This window comes from Somniosus microcephalus, chromosome 19 (genome assembly GCF_052327205.1).
Source record: "Somniosus microcephalus isolate GS21.2 chromosome 19, FLI_Smic_1.0, whole genome shotgun sequence".
Lineage (NCBI taxonomy): Eukaryota > Metazoa > Chordata > Chondrichthyes > Squaliformes > Somniosidae > Somniosus > Somniosus microcephalus.
In genome coordinates, this window is record NC_141005.1 from 83,643,293 (window position 1) to 83,664,746 (window position 21,454).

Genomic DNA, 21,454 nt, shown 5'->3' on the forward strand with positions numbered 1-21,454 from the left:
AGATTGCAGGGGCTCTGACGCTAATTTTCAGAACCTCTCTGGCCACAGGGGATGTACCAGAGGACTGGAGAACAGCTAACATAGTACCATTATTCAAGAAGGGTAGCAGGGATAAACCAGGGAATTACAGGCCAGTGAGTCTAACATCTGTGGTGGGGAAATTATTGGAAAAAATTCTGAGGGACAAAATTAATCTCCACTTGGAGAGGCAAGGATTAATCGGGGATAGTCAGCATGGCTTTGTCAAGGGTAAATCATGCCTGACAAATCTGATCGAATTTTTCGAGGGGGTGACGAGTGGGGTGGATGAGGGAAATGCTTTGGATGTGGTTTACATGGACTTCAGTAAAGCTTTTGACAAAGACCCGCATAGGAGACTGGTTAAGAAGGTAAGAGCCCATGGGATCCAGGGTGCCTTGGCGCGTTGGATCCTAAACTGGCTGAGTGGCAGGAGGCAGAGGGTGATGGTTGAAGGTTGCTTTTGTGACTGGAAGCCTGTGTCCAGTGGGGTACCTCAGGGATCGGTGCTGGGTCCCTTGTTGTTCGTGATCTACATAAATGATTTGGATGAGAATGTAAAAGGTATGATCAGTAAGTTCGCAGATGACACGAAAATTGGTGGGGTGGTAAATTGCGAGGAGGAAAGCCTCCGGCTACAGGACGATATAAACGGGTTGGTCAGATGGGCGGAAAAGTGGCAAATGGAATTTAACCTTGAAAAGTGCGAGGTGATGCATTTTGGAGGGACAAATAAGGCAAGGGAATACACAATGAGTGGTAGGACCCTAGGAAGTACAGAGGGTCAGAGGGACCTTGGTGTACATGTACATAGATCCCTGAAGGCAGCGGAGTAGGTAGATAAGGTGGTTAAAAAGGCATATGGGATACTTGCCTTCATTAGCCGAGGCATAGAATATAAGAGCAGGGAGGTTATGATGGAGCTGTACAAAACGCTGGTGAGGCCACAGCTGGAGTACTGTGTGCAGTTCTGGTCGCCTCACTATAGGAAGGATGTGATTGCTTTGGAGAGGGTGCAGAGAAGATTCACCAGGATGTTACCTGGGATGGAGCGCCTCAGCTATGAAGAGAGGCTGGACAGGCTGCGGTTGTTTTCCTTGGAGCAGAGAAGGCTGAGGGGGGACCTGATTGAGGTGTACAAAATGATGAGGGGCATAGATAGGGTAGATAAAGAGGAACTTTTCCCCTTAGTGGGGGGGTCAATAACAAGGGGGCATAGATTCAGGGTAAGGGGCAGGAGATTTAGAGGGGATTTGAGGAGGAACTTTTTCACCCAGAGGGTGGTTGTAATGTGGAACTCAATGCCTGAAAGGGTGGTAGAGGCAGGAACCCTCACAACATTCAAGAAGCATTTGGATGAGCACTTGAAATGCTATTGCATACAAGGCTATGGACCAAATGCTGGAAAATGGGATTAGACTGGACAGGGATGGATGGGCGGCGCAGACACGATGGGCCGAAGGGAATCTTTCTGTGCTGTAAAACTCTATGACTCTATGACTCTATGACTCTAAACCCCCCCCAGCAGTGCTAGCAAACCTCCCCGCAAGGATATTGGTTCCCCTCTGGTTCAGGTGTAAACCGTCCGACTTGTACAAGTCCCACCTTTCCCAGAAGCAGACCCAGTGATCCAGGAAACTAAAGCCCTCCCCCCTGCACCATCCCTTTAGCCACGCATTCATCTGTTCTATCTTCCTATTCCTATACTTACTAGCACGTGGCACCGGGAGTAATCCAGAGATTACAACCCTTGAGGTCCTGCTCTTTAATCCTTCACCTCGCTCCCTAAATTCTTGCTGCAGGACCTCATCCCTCTTTTTACCTATGTCGTTGGTACCAATGTGGACCACGACCACTGGCTGTTCACCCTCCCCCTCCAGAATGCCCTGCAGCCGCTCAGTGACATCCTTGACCCTGGCACCAGGGAGGCAACAAACCATCCTGGATTCACGTCTACGGCCACAGAAACGCCTATCTGTTCCCCTACCACTATTGCTCTCCGACTCTTTTTCCCCCCTTCCTGGGCAGCAGGAGCACCGCCAGTGCCAGGAAGTTGGCTGCTGCTGCCTTCCCCTGGTGAGTCATCCCCCTCAACAGTATCCAAAGCGGTATACTTGTTTGAAAGGGGGATGTCCGCAGGGGTTCCCTGCACTACCTGCCTGCCTTTGTTGCTCCGCCTGAATATCACCCCCTGTGCTGCCCTACCTGGCGAGAGAAACAACACAAGGGAAAAACCTATGTGACCTCGTCCTCACCAATCTACCTGCCGCAGATGCATCTGTCCATGACAGTATTGGTGGCAGTGACCACCGCACAGTCACTGTGGAGACAAAGTCCCATCTGCACCCTCGATTGTGTTGTGTGGCACTACCACCACGCTAAATGGAATAGATTCAGAACAGATCTAGCAGCTCAAAACTGGGCATCCATGAGGCGCTGTGGGCCATCAGCAGCGGCAGAATTGTATTCCAGCACAATCTAACCTCATGGCCCGGCATATCCTTCACTCTACCATTACCATCAAGCCAGGGGACCAACCCTGGTTCAATAAGGAATGTAGAAGAGCATGCCAGGAGCAGCACCAGGCGTACCTAAAAATGAGGTGCAAACCTGGGGAAGCTGCAACACAGGACTCTCTTCTTAAGAACTACATGCATGCTAAAAAGCAGAAGCAGCATGCTATAGACAGGGCTAAGCAATCCCACAATCAATGGATCAGATCAAAGCTCTGCAGTCCTGCCACATCCAGTCGTGAATGGTGGTGGATCATTAAACAACTAACTGGAGGAGGAGGCTCAATGAATATCCCCATCCTCAATGATGGTGGAGCCCAGCACGTGAGTGTAAAAGACAAGGTTGAAGCGTTTGCAACCATCTTCAGCCAGAAGTGCCAAGTGGATGATCCATATTGGCCTCCACCATCACAGAAGCCAGTCTGCAGCCAATTCCGATTCACTCTACGTGATATCAAGAAACAGCTGAGCGCACTGGATACAGCAAAGGCTGTGGGCCCCGACAACATCCCGGCTGTCGTGCTGAAAACTTGTGCTCCAGAACTAGCCGTGCCTCTAGCCAAGCTGTTCCAGTACAGCTACAACACTGGCATCTATCCGACAATGTGGAAAACTGCCCAGGTATGTCCTGTCCACAAAAAGCAGGACGAATCCAATCTGGCCAATTACCGCCCCATCAGTCTACTCTCCATCATCAGCAAAGTGATGGAAGGTGTCACTGACAGTGCTATCAAGTGGCACTGACTCACCAATAATCTGCTCACTGAAGCCCAGTTTGGGTTCCGCCAAGACCACTCAGCTCCCGACCTCATTACAGCCTTGGTCCAAACATGGACAAAGGAGCTGAATTCCAGAGGTGAGGTGAGAGTGACTGCCCTTGACATCACGGCAGCATTTGACCGAGTGTGGCATCAAGGAGCCCGAGTAAAACTAAAGTCAATGGGAATCGGGGGGAAAACGCTCCACTGGCTGGAGTCATACCTAGCACAAAGCAAGATGGTTGTAGTGGTTAGAGGTCAATCATCACAGCCCCAGGACATCATTGCAGGAGTTCCTCAGGGCAGTGTCCTAGGCCCAAACATCTTCAGCTGCTTCATCAATGACCTTCCCTCCAACATAAGGTCAGAAATGGGGATGTTCGCTGATGACTGCAGTGTTCAGTGCCATTCACAACTCCTCAGATAATGAAACAGTCCATGCTTGCATGCAACAAGACCTGGACGACGTTCAGGCTTGGGCTGATAAGTGGCAGGTAACATTCATGCCACACAAGTGCCAGGCAATAACTATCTCCAACAAGCGAGAGTTTAACCACTGCCCTTTGACATTACCATCGCCGAATCCCCCACCATCAACATCCTGGGGGTCACCATTGACCAGAAATTTAACTGGACCAGCCACAAATACTGTGGCAACAAGAGCAGGTCAGAGGCTGGGTATTCTGCGGCGAGTGTCTCACCTCCTGACTCCCCAAAGCCTTTCCACCATCTACAAGGCACAAGTAAGGAGTGTGATGGAATACTCTCCACTTGCCTGGATGAGTGCAGCTCCAACAACAGTCAAGAAGCTCGACACCATCCAGGACAAAGCAGTTCACTTGATTGGCACCCCATCTACCACCTTAAACATTCACTTCCTCCACCACTGGCGTACCGTGGCTGCAGTGTGTACCATCTACAAGATGCACTGCAGCAACTCGCCAAGGCTTCTTCAGCAGCACCTCCCAAACCCGCGACCTCTTCCACCTGGAAGGACAAGGGCATCAGGCACATGGGAGCACCACCACCTCCAAGTTACCCACCAAGTCTCACACCATCCTGACTTGGAAGTATATTGCCGATCCTTCATCGTCGCCGAGTCAAAATCCTGGAACTCCCTCCCTAACAGCACTGTGGGAGCACCTTCACCACATGGACTGCAGCAATTCAAGAAGGTGGCTCACCACCACCTTCTCAAGGGCAATTAGGAATGGGTAATAAATGCTGGCCTTGCCAGCGACACCCACATCCCATAAACGAATATTTTAAAACCTGCTCCGTGCTGGGACCACACTATCTGCTCCATGCTGGGACCACATTAACTTATCATAGAGTCATTCTTGAGATGTCAGCTATCTTGAAGCTGTTGGTTAGCTTTGCTAGTTTTCTCAGCTGGGCTGTCTGTAATGATCTTACTTACAGGGTGGATGTCAATGAAAAGTGCGTGATCTTTCTCATTGGGATTTAATCCACCGATAGCCTCCCACAGCTCCGGGTCACCGTTGTAGAAGTGTGGGTGCGAGATGAAGATTTGAGCATCTGAAGATGAAGAATTTACAATAAGCATAAAATAAACTGCTGCTGTACTTCACAGCTGATTCATAATTATAGATGCGAGACAAAGCACGTACGCAACTGAAACAGAAATCCATTCCTGTAAAATGGTGAAGAAAAGATATTTGGTGAGCATTTCAACTTATATTGAGGAATGTTAGAACTCATCGTCATCACCATCACCATTATAATCTTTTGTCCAAAATGGATGACCTCACATTTACCTGCATTGAAATCCATTTGCCACAGTTTCACCCACTCACTCAATGGCCTCGATTTCCATTGAGTCGTGGAGTCAGGATTGGAGGTGTGCGGGGGGTTAAATTCCCAAAATCGGGGGTCCCGACCGCATCCCACCCCCCAACCCGCCTCCATGCCAATTTCAAAGGAGGCGGGTACCCGCCCCGCACTGGGACCCGCCTACCCGAGGTGGGAAGGGATTAGTGCCAATTAACAAGCAGTTTTTAGCCTAATCCCTATTTTTAAGCTTGAACTGTGGGAATCCCGACGGCTCCAAACCACGCTAAGTTAGAGGAGGTAGGCCGTCGGGTTGAAGGACTTGGAGGGGTCGAGATGTCGGTGTTCAGGTGAGTGATGTGCGCGTGAGTGCAAAGGTAAGTGTGTTTGGTGTGTCTAAAGTGATTAAATAAGTTTTACATACCTTTTCTTACCTTTTCAGCCTTCCTTCCTTTAGGTTCGGGGAGTCCCTCATCTCACCGGCACAGAAAGCAGAATGGCTGCGATCTGTCAAAAGTGACAGCCTGCAGCTTTCTGTGCTGGAGAGATTTCTAACTCAGTCTGTGGAGAAGGACTCATGTTAGAAGTAAGACTGTCAGTGTTTGACAGCTTCAAACAGCTGTGAAACACTGATATTTCATCTGTCAAAACGTCTTGACAGATGAAATTTCAATCTGTGACGTCACCTGTTGCCGGGTGGCCCTTAATTGGCCTGCTGAGCCCGTTGGGCGGGCTCAACAAGGTCAACCAAGTTAAAATTGCATGGATTGGCCACATCTCGATGGAGGCGGGACTACAACCCCGAAAGTTGTAGTCTGCCTCCTTCCCGACTTCTGAATGAAAATCACCCCCAATGTCTCTTTGTAATGTTATGCTCCCGTCTACACCAAACTTTGTGTCATTGACAGACCTGGATATATGGCTCTCTATTGTGTTATCTAAGTCATTAATAAATATAGTGACTAGTTAAGGCTCCAGCACAGATCCTTGTGGGACACCGCTAGTCACTTCCTTCCAATTCGAGTACATACCCATTGTCCCTACTCTCCGTGTTCTACCGCCTAACCAATCTCCTAACCAGGTCAATAATTTTCCTTCAATTCCATGAGCTTTAACTTTAGCTAACAGACTCTTATGTGGAACCTTGTTGAATGCCTTTCGGAAGTCCATATAAGCTACATCCATAGACATTCCCCTGTCTACTACTTTAGTTACTTTATCAAAAATTGGTTCGTTAGATGTGACCTATCCATTACAAATCCATGTTGGCTCTCTCTCAAGGTTCTTGAAATGCTCAGTTACTTTGTCCTTAATTATAGATTCCAATAACTTCCCCACAACAGATGTTAGACTAACAGGTCTATAAATTCCTGGCTTCTCTCTCTCAACTTTCTTAAATAATGGAGTTACTTTGGCAATTTTCCAATCTTAAGAGACAATTCCTGAATCAAGGGAGCTTTGGAAGATTATGGCTAAAACATCTGCAATTTCCTCACCTTCCTTTAAAATCCTGGGATAGAAACCATCAGTCCTGGGGATTGTCTTTAGTGCCTTTGGGGGAGAAATTCATTACCGCCCAGGAATGGGCGCTAACTTTGGAAAAGTTAGAGATTTAGCGCCGGGCGCAAATGAATCTCGCTGTATGCAAAATTCAGTGTCATCGCTGAGAGAAGGATTGGAGTGTTAAATCAAACGCTAACGGCCTCGCTCAGTGGCATTACACTCAAAACGCTAACCAATATCAGGTGCAGCCTAATCGCAAGTCATCATTGCCACAGGCTATTTCCAGTTCTTAAGGGGAAGGTTCATTCATGCTGCAGAATCTCATTCTCAGCATTGCTGGCTGTGGACCTGTCAGCAAGTAGGAGCAGGCCAAGCCCAAGGAGCCGGATGACTCAACCAGCTGTATTCATGGCAGATCCACACCGCAGGGAGAGAGCTTGCAGATTTTCGGACCAAGCATTGGAGGAGTTGGTGCCCGCTGTGAAGATTCGGAAGGCGGTGCTATACCCGGCAAGTGGCAGGAGGCCCTCGCTGCACGCCATGTGGAGGGAGGTTGCCCATCAGGTCTCAGGCAGCACTGTAGTCCCCAGGACCCACACACAGTGCAGGAAGAAATTTAACAACCTCACTCAGGTGGTCAGGGTGAGTCAATGCCTCAACAAATGCTATATACCACCATCTGAACCTCAGTCTGCACACACTGGCCAAAGCACCGCACCCCCAGCACTCACCCACCAACAATCACTACCTACCAACACTCACACCCACATCTCACACCTTGCACACAATGACAGCTATAAGAACATAAGAAATAGGAGCAGGAATAGGCCAATCGGCCCCTCGAGCCAACTATGGCAGGCACATCACCCAAACACATTGCTCCACACTCACTCACACACTTTCCTTTCTCTTGCAGGCCAAGGTGGCTCACAGCAGGAGGGAGCAGGAGCGCACAGGCGGGGGACAAGCCGACACCCAACCACTGTCTGCGCTGGAGCAGCGAGTGCTGATGATTATTAGGAGGCCAGGTGGTGGGCACCGTGGCCACCGGTGACGTTGACCCCCTTGGGGACAACAACGGTATGTTCATCACTACTCCTTCTTCTCACATCCCACTTACCCCTCACCCCACAAGCCTTTCGCACTTTCCAGCTAATCATGTTCTATGCATGCATTTCTCCCTTCCTGCCCCACTCCCCTCACCTTAACCTGTCTCTTGTGCCTTTATGCTTTCAGATAATCAGCAAGCACCAGAGCAGCCTGTGCCAAGAGCACATTAGAGTGTGATGCGGGAGAAGGAGGAGGAAGAACACACTGCATCACTGCATGTCTCACCCGCAGGCACCAGCTCAGATACTGACACTACGCGTTCATTAGAGGTTAGTATAGTAGTGGGATCTGCACAGGGTGATGCACCAGGAACGAGTGGGCTGCAGCAAGGCCAGGGGGAAAGGGTAGCTCAGGGGCCAGCTCCCCAGAGAGCGAGTTTGCACGCGAGTTCTGCTGCACAGGACTCAGATGAGGACCTCGATAGGGAGGCCTTTAGAAGAAGGGTGATAGCCATTCACACCGAGATGATAGGTGCAATGGCAAGGGTGCCAGAGAGCCTGTCAGCAATGGTAAGGAGCGTGGAGGAGTCCACCTCCAACAGAGCTCTGTGCACACCATGGAGCCCATCATTTCCAGTCTGCAAAGGATGGCAGACTCCCAGAGAGACCGTGGCGACCCAGACCTGATGCCGCATATGATGGGCGATCTGGCAGCTTCCATTGCAGCACAGACGGAAGCAACGCAACGTCTTAGTGCTGTAATGCAGTCTATGGTTGTTGCCGTTCAATCTCAGACTGCTCTCATGCAGTCTCAGCTTGATGCCACGCAAGCTCTGACAGCTGCCATCATGGCTGGGTCAACCACCGTCGACCGGGGTTTTCACAGTGTCACAGCACGCCAGTAATCTGTGCTGCAACAGATTGCTAGGGATGCTGAGGTGATGCCCCAGGGGAGTGGCAGAAGGTCAGTGGAGCAGGAACCTGCTGTCCTCTCTCAGGATGACAGCATTCTTGCTCCCATCACTGCCACTCCGCCATTGCCCTTGTCGCTGCCTGTCATCCAGCCAGCCCTGACTGCTACCATCCATCCTGAGGTGGTACAGTCTACAGCCGGGCCTTCCAGGCCCAGAGCTGGTCGAGGGCGTCCTGCGAGGCCATCTGAAGTCTCCCACATGGACACTCTGCAGCCTTCCACCAGCCGTGCAGCAGTCACTGGGCCAACACTTTGTAGGAGCACTAGAGCAGGCAAAGGCACAGTAACAAGAGGCACTAAGGGATCACACAAGGATGAATAGTAAAAATTGTTGTTGTAAAGATGTGTTCACTGATTATTGATAAATTTATTAAATCACTTCAGATAATTTTGTACTGTCTCTCATTTCAGTTGTGCGCTGTGATATGGCCTGCGAGAGGGATGGAATGATGGGGATGTGGTGAGCAACAGGGATCTGGGGTTGAATTTACTGGAATCGCAGCCTGATGAGACGCTCAAGGACCGCCCTTCTGGAAGGCCGATTGAGTGGCTGCCCCCTCCCTTGCTCCTGTTCCTCCTCCTCCTCTCCTCCTGAAGTGGTCCTGCAATCCCTGCTGGCAAGGGCTGGGCCCTCATGATGGCCAAATTGTAGAGCATGCAGCACACCACAATGAAATGGGACATCCGCTCTGCCGAGTACTGGAGGGCTCCTCCCGAGTGGTCAAGGCAGCGGAACTGTTGCTTCAGCAGGCCGATGTTCCTGGTGACAGCATGGCTCTCATTATATGACTACTGTGCAGAAGTGTTGGGGTTGCGGAGTGGAGTCATGAGTCAGGTGGAGAGCGGCTACCCCTTGTCTCCGACCAGTTAGCCACGAGCTTGATGTGTTCCAGCACACTTCCAGCCACCATCAGTCTGGCGCAGGATGAAGGCATCGTGGCTGCTGCCAGGATAGCGGGCATTCACATTGAGGAATCGCTGTCTGTGGTCGCACACCAACTGGACATTAAGTGAATGGTAGCCTTTGCCGTTATGGAAGACCTCAGGATTGTTATATGGTGCCCGCAAAGCCATGTGGGTGCAGTCAATGGTGCCCTGCACCATGGGGAATCCCACTATCCTGGCAAAGCCACATGCACGCTTGTCCTGCTTCCCTCTAGTGGTGGGAAGGAAATGTGGTCCCTTCTCCTACTGCAGAGAGCCTCTGTGACCTCCCGGATGCAGCGATGGATGGCGAACTGCGATATGTTAGCTATAACTCCTGTTGCAGACTGGAAGGATCCACTGGTGAAGAAATCGAGGGCTGTGGAGGCTCATGCGTTGAGTATATTCAAGACAGACATCGATAGATTTTTGAATATTAAAGGAATCAGTGGATATAGGGATAGTTCAAGAAAGTGGAGATGAGGTAGGTCAGCCATGATCTTATTGAATGGCGGAGCAGTCTCAAAGGGCCAAATGGCCCACTCCTGCTCCTATTTCTTATGTTCCTCTTAACCTTCTCTACTCAAAGGAGAACAATCCCAGCTTCTCCAGTCTCTCCCCATAATGGTATCATCCCTGGTACCATTCTAGTACCATTCTAGTACCCTCTCCAAGGCCTTGACATCCTTCCTAAAGTGTGGTGTCCAGAATTGGACACAATATTCCAGCTGGGGCCGAACCAGTGTTTTATAAAGGTTTAGCATAACTTCCTGGCTTTTGTACTCTATCCTCTATTAATAAAACCAAGGATCCCGTATGCTTTTATAACAGCCTTCTCAACTTGTCCCACCACCTTCAATGATTTGTGTGCATTCACCCCCAGGTCTCTCTGTTCCTGCACCCCCTTTAAAATTACACCATTTAGTTTATATTGCCTCTCCTCAATCTTCCTACCAAAATGTATCACTTCATACTTCTCTACGTTAAATTTCATCGGCCATGTGTCTGCCCATTTCACTGGTCTGTCTGTGTCCTCCTGAAGTCTGTTACTATCTGCCTCATTGTTTACTACATTTCTGAGTTTTGTGTCCTCTGCAAACTTTGAAATTGTGCCCGGTATACCAAAGTCCAGGTCATTAATAGATATCAAAAGGAGCAGTGGCACCAACACCAACCCCTGGGGAACACCACTGTATACTTCCCTCCAGTCTGAAAAACAACTGTTCACCACTACTCTCTGCTTTCTGTCCCTTAGCCAGTTTTGTATCCACGCTGCCACCGTCCCTTTAATCCTAAGGGCTTCAACTTTGCTAATAACATCATTACTCTCAACATCATCATAAAAGTAAATCTCAATGAAAAGAAAGGAAAAACTGAAATATGAATATGATTCAGTGTTTATTTTTTGTATCTATGATTTGTGATTGTTTAACTATGCGTTATATAGATTCAGATACTCACGGTCTCGGCACGTGCTGACGTTCAGCACCCCCGACTGTCTGCACGGACAGAAGCCTTCATTGGGGGGATACACCGTTCCATTCGCAAACATGGTCTTGGGAGCAATGTACCGGAAAGAAGGTAACCCAAAGGTCCTGCCTGATCTTTGGTAAACTAATTCCAATGACCTGTTCAAATTTAAAAGTGAAATTGCTTAAGAATCAGTTTCCTGCCAATTTTATAACTGCTAAGTGAAAGAATTACCGGCTGTGTTACCCTGTTGGTGCCTGTTCATTGCACAACATATTTATTGCCACTTGTATCATGTTAGCACAGTGTAGGCCAAAGGCCATGGAAGTGACAACATTCTACAAAACATTAAATGCAGTCAGGTGGGGTACCATATCTTCAATAAACTATTCTAAATCTGATGGCAGAAATTTGTGTGAACATTTACTAAAACCTTGAAGAAGCCCCCACTTATGACCTGGAGGAAGCCCCCCATTTACTGTGAGGTGTATGGGGGTGGCGTGACTTTATCCTTTTCTCTTTTGCTCCGTGCCGCTGCTTGCGATCAGGAACTGAAGGTAGAATCACAACATTTTCCAGTCCCATCTTGTGCCACATTGGAAACTCTTGCCTCTGAGAAGGAAATTATTAGGATCAGGAGGAGGACATTCAGCCTCTCGAGCCTGTTCTGCTATTCAATGAGATCATGGCTGATCTATATCCTAACTCCATCCACCCGTCTTGGCCCATATCCCTTAATACCCTTGACTACTGATCTCAGATTTAAAGTTATTAATTGAGCTAGGATCTACTGCTTTTTGTAGGAAAGAGTACCACACTTCTACCACTCTTTGCATGAAGAAGTGTTTCATAACTTCTCTCCTGAATGGCCTGGCTCTGATTTTAAGGATATGTCCCCTTGTCCTAGACCCTCCACCAGAGGAAGGGTAGGTGTTATTTATGATTCTGCATTTGTGATTAGTGTCTGGAGACAGACAAGAAACAGTTCCCATCCCATGTTTGTCATCTTTAAGCCTCTCCCTTTGGTAAATAATCTCAATTTAAACGAGTACTTTTTGACTCCCTCAATTGCATTTCACTCCTGCCCCCACCTGAACCCCCTTTACAATATGGACTTGTACCATTTACCAAACACTCATTGTATTTGTGGCTCACAAATCTTTGTTGATTCGTACCGACAGGCATCGGGGCTAAAAAACTTTGACGTGTCTGATGGATCCATGAACGGTGGCCACATTTCACCCGCTGTTCCATTCAACATGTTGCACTGGTCAGAATGCCAATAGTTTACCTAGAATATGTGAAGTATATTTATATTAAGTCACATTTCATGATATACAAAATAAAGGTTTCAAATATGGTGCTTGATCGACCATGGAATCATAGGAATACAGAAACCACGATGGAGCCTGGGTTCCGCCACACCCCACACCCCCTGCACCCCGCCCCCCCACACTATAAACGGTTCACTCCCCATCCCAAGGACAGGGACTGTACCCCCATGCACCCCACCCCCCCCACACTATAAACGGTTCACTCCCCATCCAGAGGACAGGGACTGTACCCCCGCAACCCACACCCCCCCACACGCCCTCCCCACACCCCACGCTCCCCCCACACCCCACACCCGACACCTCCCCACCTCCCCCCACATCCCACCTCCCCACACCCCCCCACACCCCACCCCCTCTCATGCCTCCCCACACCCTCCCCCACCTCTCCACACCCCCCACACCCCACGCCCCCCACACCTCTCCACACCCCCCCCACACCCCACACACCCCTCCACACCCCACGCCCCCCACACCTCCCCACACTATAAATGGTTCATTCCCTATCCCGAGGACAGGGACTGTACACCCACACCCCAACCTCCCGCACCACACCCGCCCCCCCCGCACCACATACCCAACAACCCCCGAACCCCGCCCCCCCCACACTATAAACGGTTCACTCCCCATCCCAAGGACAGGAACTGTACCTTTTTAACACCATTCCATCTGCTCACTTTCTGAACTTTATTAATGTTATCAACTCCTGTATTAATTGTGAATAATCCAGTGTCTGTGTTGTTGAACTGTAACAGAATCAGAGTACAGGCTGTTAGATCATTTAGTCTTCACATGAAAGGGAATTTACAATTCACTTACCCTCAGAGTAAAGCCAGTCACATTGTGACAGGGAGTTAGAACTGATTTCGACACCGCATCTCCCACCTTTAGCAGCGAGTGGCGGGGGAGTGAGCTAATCAACCCCATCTCCATTTTATAACGTGCAACAAGCCCCATAAAATGCTTTGCTCACTTCCTGCACTGTGGGGACATGGGGTTCAGGGGTGCCCATCACACTGTGGGCAGCAGAATAATGTGGAGCAGGACACAGGACCTTGCATCAAGATGTCACTACGAAGATTGGGGTCAGAGTTTTTGGGGGTTACTGGGGGTTTTGGCCTCCTACAGGATCTGGCATGCGAACCAGGACCACTCGGTGCCGCAAAGGTCTTCCTCACCTCGAGGAAGAAACATTCAGTAGGTTTACTTTGATGTGGGAGAGGCATGTTACAGGAGCCAGTGGCCAAAGAACAATATACAAGCAGCTTATCATTATCCTCACCATCACTAATACTGCTTTACTGTGATGGATTGCTGTATTCTGATCTACACTAGGAAATAACTACCATACCTCCAACTGACTGCAACGAGGACCCAAGGTTTTTGCAGGACTTATTTTTTCTAATTAATTCTCAAGATGTGGGGTATTCACTGATAATTGCATGGTGTTCAGTTCCATTTGCAACTGCTCAGATAATGAAGCAGTCTATGCCTGCATACAGCAAGACCTAGATGACATTCAGGCTTGGGCTTATAAGTGGCAGGTAACATTTGCGCCACACAAGTGCCAAACAACGACTATCTCCAACAAGCGAGCATCTAATCACCGCCCCATGACATTCAACAGCATTACCATCGCTGAATCCCCCACCATCAACATCCTGGGGGTCACCATTGACCAGAAACTTAACTGGACCAGCCACATAAATACTGTGGCAACAAGAGCAGGTCAGAGGCTGGGTATTCTGCAGCGAGTGTCTCACCTGTCTCCACAAAGCCTTTCCACCATCTACAAGGCACAAGTGAGGAGTTTGATGGAATACTCTCCACTTGCCTGGATGAGTGCAGCTCCAACAACACTGAAGAAGCTCGACACCATCCAGGACAAAGCAGCCCGCTTGATTGGCACCCCATCCACTACCTTAAACATTAACTCCCTCCACCACTGGCGTACCATGGTTGCAGCTTCTTCGACAACACCTCCCAAACCCATGACCTCTTCCACCTAGAAGGACAAGGCCAGCAGGCGCATGGGAACATCAAGTTCCCCTCCAAGTTACACACCATCCTGACTTGGAAATATATCGGCTGTTCCTTCATCATCACTGGGTCAAAATCCTGGAACTCCCTCCCTAACAGCACTGTGGGAGTACCTTCACCACACGGACTGCAGCGGTTCAAGAAGGCGGCTCACCACCACCTTCTCAAGGGCAACTAGGGATGGGCAATAAATGCTGGCCTTGCCAGCGATGCCCACATCCCAGGAGAGATCACTAAATCAGCCTGAGAGGAAGGAATTAACTTTGTGTACAGATTCAGTGTTTGACAGCTTCAAAGAGCTGTCAAACGCTGATATTTCATCTGTCAAAAGCTCTTGAGAGATGAAATGTCAATCTGTGACGTCACCTGTTGCTGGGTGGCCCTTAATTGGCCTGCTGAGTCCACTGGGCGGGCTCAACAAGGTCAATCAAGTGAAAATCGCGTGGGTTGGCCACAACTCGATGGAGGCGGGACTACAACCCCGAAAGTTGTAGTCCCGCCTCCTACACGCCTCCAGAATCAAAATCCAGCCCAGAGAGTTGAAGACTTAGAGCCTGCCTCTGAAGAATCGCTTTGCCCCTTTACAGCGAATCTATCATCCCATTTGAAAGTTCAATTTTTATACCTTTTTGCAGTGGTATTTCCTTTGAAGTTTTCTGCTGATGTAAGCTAATTACCTCTAGTCATTTTTCTGCTGACCCCTGCTATTTTTACAGTTAGATCAGCTGGTAGCATTAAGCATTATGTCTCTACCCTAGGTGTTTGAAGCTTATCATAAAAAACGGTGTGGAACAGGTGCATCTTCACAGCAATCACAGCAACCCCACAGTGCAGATAGAGGCCATTTCGGCCCATCGAGCCTGCACCAACACATATCCCACCCGATCCCCGTAACCCCTACATCAACACAAATCCCACCCTATCCCCGTAACCCCATGTATTTAATCCCCCTAACACTAAGGGTCAATTTATCATAGCCAATCAACCTAACCCGCACATCTTTGGCCTGTGGGAGGAAACCGGAGCACCCGGAGGAAACCCACGCAAACACGGGGAGAATGTGCAAACTCCACACAGACAGTGTAAATAAAAACACCTCAACTCGGGTGATCTATGCAATTCTTATTTACCTCAGCTGGTTGCAACACAGACTCGTGCCTCCTGTGTTTCATTTGATGTCATTTTTACGAAGGCATATGTTTCTTAATTTTCTGTGTTTCTTTCCAAAGTGTTGGTTTAGGACACCTTAACAGGGTGTACCATTGTGTTCTTTCCAAGGCTTCAGACTTTCAGGAACCTCCAACCTCCTGTTTCAATAAGGTTATTGATTCAGTGTCAACAACTTATCTTATCTCAATAGCCTGTATGCTGTTTACAGCTTCTCCATTGTTGAGGCTTTTAGATTTCCAGACCTAGTATGTCATGTTACAAAGGTCAGAATTCTTTCATAGAATGGTGTATTTTTCTGAATATAGCTTATTCCTTCACATCATGTCTGGGTCTGTTGTAGACTCATTGATAGAGATTGATCGCTGTGATTAGTCAACAACCCCATTATCATTGGATCATGTGACTACCAGGATGGGAGAAGGCGAACTCGATGGACTTTGGTCATTTTTCGTCCAGCAATTCCTATATTCCGTGTTTGCTCATTTTACTTAATTTTGAAAGCTACAAATTCTTCCTACCTGTACCTGCAAGTAATACTCACATCTGCAAACAAACCAAACTTGTTCTTAAAGGGGAGGAGGTTTGGGAAGAGTTTTTTAAGGAAGTTAATAAGTTCATCATCATATCCCCACATTATCTCCTGTACAGTCTTTTTGAAGAAAGCAGTCTGATTAAACTCCTTCATGGCAACATTGTATATGAGCTTCATCGATGGAGGGAGTTTCTCGGCCACGATCGCCATCCCCTAAAGTTAAAACAAACAACAATTTAAAAAATATTAGTAGATGATAAGAAACGTTTGTTCAGACCAGCAGTGAATTTGGTGCATGTGACTCTGGATTCTAAAGAAAATGCACAACTATAAGGCGGCATTTAGTTTTAGGTTGTGAAGGAGAATGTATTTTAAATACCGTATCACATGCATTGAAAGGAAGAATGTGCATTTATATAGCATCATAATAATGTGGAAATAACCCAATGCATCAGACAGGAGGAGGACAGACAATTGTGGGTTGCACTTACAGCAGGCATCCTTAGGGTGCCAGAAATACCCCATAGCCTTGATTTTTTTCCCTTCAAGTATTTATCCAATTCCCTTTTGAAAGTTACTATTGAATCTGCTTCCACCGCCCTTTCAGGCAGCGCATTCCAGATCACAACAACTCGCTGCGTAAAGAAAAATTCTCATCTCCCCTTTTGCCAATTACTTTAAATCTGTGTCCTCTGGTTACCGACCCTCCCGCTACTGGAAACAGTTTCTCCTTATTTACTTGATCAAAACCCTCCATGATTTTGAACACCTCTATCAAATCTCCCTTTAACCTTCTCTGCTCTAAGGAGAACAACCCCAGCTTCTCCAGTCTATCCACGTAACTGAAGTCCCTCATCCCTGGTGTCATTCTAGTAAATTTCAGCGGCCATGAATATATCATCATTTTCAAAAATCCTCATAGTTTGTCCACTTGCATGTAAATTTATTGAGGTTTGTGAACCTGTAATCAACAACTGCATTGCCTGCTGCAGCTGCCTTGATTTAATGCTAATGTAGCCTGGCGAGGGGAGACCTACCAGTGCGAGTATGTTGGGCAAGACCAGCTCGTCGCTCTCATTCCCAATCGACCGTTCAGGAACAAAATGAAACTGGCGATATACACGATACACGTGTAATTCTCATTAAAGGTTATGTTGCTTTTTGGCCTGTACTCTCTGTAAAATGAGAAACATGTCAATGATTACAAAATTTAATTTTAAATTTTAATTTCTGTCATCAGTGTATGCAAAGACTGCAATACCATTCACCATATACAGGTAGAACGTCCCGAATCAGGCAACCTCAGGACCGAGGCCGAGCCGGTTTTGGGGTTTGTCTGGACTTCAGAACATGTTTCTGATGTCCGAAGTCCGGAAACGCCCAAGCCCAGCTTGCGATATTTCCAGACTTTGGACATCAGAAACACTTGCCAAGTCCGGAAATGCCTGGGCCCAGATTGCGCTTTTGGTAAGATAGCAAAATACTGCAGATGCTGGAAATCCGAAATAACAACAGAAAATGCTGGAAAATCTCAGGCCAGGCAACATCCGTGGAGAGAGAAAGAGAGTCAACGTTTCGGGTCGAAACCCTTTGTCAAGACTGAAGAAGCACAGGAAATGAAACAGATTAAAAGGCCAGGCTAGGAGAGAACAAAAAAGAGAAGTGAAGAGACATTAAGGTATTCAAAACCAGACGAGATGGTGATAGGACTAGTTTAGTGTCCCTCTTAATGTCTCTTCACTTCTCTTTTGTTCTCTCCCAGCCCCCAAACTGTCCTTTTAATCTGTTTCATTTCCTGTGCTTCTTCAGTCTTGACAAAGGGTTTCGGCCTGAAACGTTGACTCTATTTCTCTCTCCACGGATGTTGCCTGGCCTGCTGAGTTTTTCCAGCATTTTCTGCTGTTATTACGGTTTTTGGTAAACCTCCCTCAGGGTGTCCGGATTCCGGAACATTTTATGGATTCCAGACCCCTGCCACCAATTGTCCCAGAGTCCGCATTCTGGAACTCTGGATTTGGGACGCTCAATCTGTACAGGGTAACAATCTCTCTGTGTTCCCCTGTACTCACCATAATAAGTCATCAAAAAGCCTAATGAGAACTTCTAATCCTTCTTAGATGTTTGATTGGTGTTGATGTGTGATGTGTGTGAGGGTCTCTAGCTCACAAATTAACATAATTTACCATATTGCTCCTGAAACAAAGTCAGGTTTTTAAGAGGCAATGATGATGAAGACTTCAGTTTACAGACTATGTACAGATGCTTCACGGGTAACATTGAATCCCAGAGATTTGATGTCCTCAGTTCATGCAGTCTGATTACCCAATGAAGACATCAAACCTTTTTGTATATTCATTCTCACGATGTGGGCTTCGCTAACAATGCCGGCATTTATTGCCCATCCCTAGTTGCCCCGCGAAGGCAGTGGTGGGCCTTCTTCTTGAACCGCTGCAGTCCGTGTGGTAAAGATGCTCCCACAGTGTTGTTAGGAAGGGAGTTCCAGGATTTTGACCCAGTGACGATGAAGGAACGGCGATATATTTCCAAGTCAGGATGGTGTGTGACTTGGCAGGGTACTTGGAGGTGGTGGTGTTCCCATGCCCCTGCTGCCCTTGTCCTTCTAGGTGGTAGAGGTCGCGGGTTTGGGAGGTGCTGTCAAAGAAGCCTTGGCGAGTTGCTGCAGTGCATCTTGTAAATGGTACACACTGCAGCCACGGTACACCAGTGGTGGAGGGAGTGAATGTTTAAGGTGGTGGTTGAGGTGCCAATCAAGCTGATTGCTTTGTCCTGGATGGTGTTGAGGTTCTTGAGTGTTGTTGGAGCTGCACTCATCCAGGCAAGTAGAGAGTATTCCATCACACACCTGACTTGTGCCTTGTAGATGGTAGAGAGGCTTTGGAGAGTCAGGAGGTGAGACACTCGCCACAGAATAACCAGCCTCTGGCCTGCTCTAGTAGCCACAGTATTTGTGTGGCTGGTTCAGTTAATTTTCTGGTCAATGGTGACCACCAGGATGTCAATGATTGGGGATTCAGCAATGGTAATGCCGCTGAATGTCATGGGGAGGTGGTTAGATGCTCTCTTGTTGGAGATAGTCATTGCCTGGCATTTGTGTGGCATAAATGTTACTTGCCACTTATTAGCCCAAGCCTGAATGTTGTCTAGGTCTTGCTGCATGCGGGCACGGACTGCTTCACTATCTGAGGAGTTGCAAATGTAATTGTCAAAACAGCCCCAGTTCTACCTTATGATGGAGGGAAGGTCATTGATGAAGCAGCTGAAGATGGCTGGGCCTAGGACACTGCCCTGAGGAACTCCTGCAGCGATATCCTGGGGCTGAGATGATCGACCTTCAGTCACCACAACCATCTTCCTTTGTGCCAGGTTTGATGAGACAGTTACAGATTTACAGGAAGATGAGCTGAACTTCAAATACTTGCTCCCTTAGTTGGGCTTTTCTGCAAACAGTGTCCTTCAGGGCAGTGATCATTCTCGCTTTACAGACAAATGCAGCGATTTGGATTCAGGAAGCTCGGTTTGTGTAATGCTTGTGAGTATCACAATTTGGGTTTTTAATAGATCCCTTTTACAGGGCTCTTCCCACTTAATGGTTGAACAGTCCTTTCCATAAACAGAACTTATTTTATTTTTATTCGTTCATGGGTTGTGGACGTCGCTGGCAAGGCCGGCATTTATTGCCCATCCCTAATTACCCTCGAGAAGGTGGTGGTGAGCCGCCTTCTTGAACCACTGCAGTCCGTGTGGTGAAGGTGCTCCCACAGTGTTGTTGGGGAGGGAGTCCCAGCATTTTGACCCAGCGACGATGAAGCAACGGCCGATATACTTCCAAGTCAGGATGGTGTGTGACTTGGAGGTGGTGGTGTTCCCATCATCAGAATCATAGACATTTACAGCACAGAAGGTGGCCATTCAGCCCATCCTGTCCATGCCGGTAGACAAATAGCTCTCCACCCTAATCCCACTTTCCAGCACTTGGTCCGTAGCCTTATAGGTTACGGCACTTCAAGTTCATATCCAAGTACTTTTTAAATGTAATGAGGGTTTCTGCCTCTACCACCCTTTCAGGCAGTGAGTTCCAGACCCCACCACACTCTGGGTGAAAAAAAATTCTCTTCAAATCCGCTCTAAACTTCTGACCAATTACTTTAAATCTAAGCCCCCTGGTTATTGACCCGTCTGCTAAGGGAAATAGGTCCCTCATAATTTTATACACCTCAATTAGGTCTCCCCTCAGCCTCCTCTGTTCAAAAGAAAACAACCCCAGCCTGTCCAATCTTTCGTCATAGCTAAAATTCCCCAGCCCAGGCAACATCAAGGGCAGCACGGTGGCACAGTGGTTAGCACTGTTGCCTCACAGCGCCAGGGACCCGGGTTCGAATCCGGCCTCGGGCGACTGTCTGTGTGGAGTTTGCACATTCTCCCCGTGTTTGCGTGGGTTTCCTCCGGGTGCTCCGGTTTCCTCCCACAGTCCAAAGATGTGCGGGTTAGGTTGATTGGCTATGACAAAATTGACCCTTAGTGTTAGGGGGATTAAATACGTGGGGTTACGGGGATAGGGGTGGGATATGTGTTGGTGTAGGGGTTACGGGGATCGGGTGGGATATGTGTCGGTGCAGGCTCGATGGGCCGAAATGGCCTCTATCTGCACTGTGGGGTTTCTGTGATTCTGTGATTCTGTGAACATCCTTGTAAATCTCCTCTGTACCCTCTCTAGTGCAATCACATCCTTCCTATAGTGAGGCGACCAGAACTGCACGCAGTACTCTTGCTGAGGCCTAACTAGTGTTTTATACAGTTCAAGCATAACCTCCCTGCTCTTATATTCTATGCCTCGGCTAATAAAGGCATGTATCCTGTATGCCTTCTTAACCACCTTATCTACCTGTCCTGCTACCTTCAGGGATCTGTGGACATGCACACCAAGGTCCCCCTGATCTTCAGCATTTCTCAGTGTCCTACCATTTATAGTGTATTCCCTTGCCTTGTTAGCCCTCCCCAAATGCATTACCTCACACTTCTCTGGATTGAATTCCATTTGCCACTGTTCTGCCCACCTGACCAGTCCATTGATATCTTCCTGCAGTCTGCAGCTTTCTTCTTCATTATCAAACACACAGCCGATTTTTGTATCATCTGCAAACATCTTAAATCATACTTCCTACATTCAAGTCCAAATCATTGATATATACCACAAAAAGCAAAGGACCCAGTACTGAGCCCTGCGGAACCCCACTGAAAATAGCCTTCCAGTCACAAAAACACCCTTTGACCATTACCCTTTGTTTCCTGCCTCTGAGCCAATTTTGGATCCAACTTGCCAGTTTGCCTTGGATCCCATGGGCTTTTACTTTCCTGACCAGT

At 48.1% G+C, this 21,454-nt stretch overlaps 1 pseudogene across 1 annotated transcript in view; it reads right to left on the reverse strand.

The window, feature by feature from the left end:
* Nucleotides 1-21,454, reverse strand: part of LOC147104966 (scavenger receptor class B member 1-like) — a 56,731-nt pseudogene that overhangs the window by 13,391 nt on the left and 21,886 nt on the right. The window contains exons 3-7 of the transcript XR_015072383.1: nucleotides 17,110-17,247; nucleotides 16,082-16,285; nucleotides 12,981-13,076; nucleotides 12,175-12,290; nucleotides 10,991-11,157 (exon numbers count right to left, since the gene is read on the reverse strand). The product of XR_015072383.1 is annotated as a scavenger receptor class B member 1-like (transcript). The remainder of the gene's footprint in view (nucleotides 1-10,990; nucleotides 11,158-12,174; nucleotides 12,291-12,980; nucleotides 13,077-16,081; nucleotides 16,286-17,109; nucleotides 17,248-21,454) is intronic.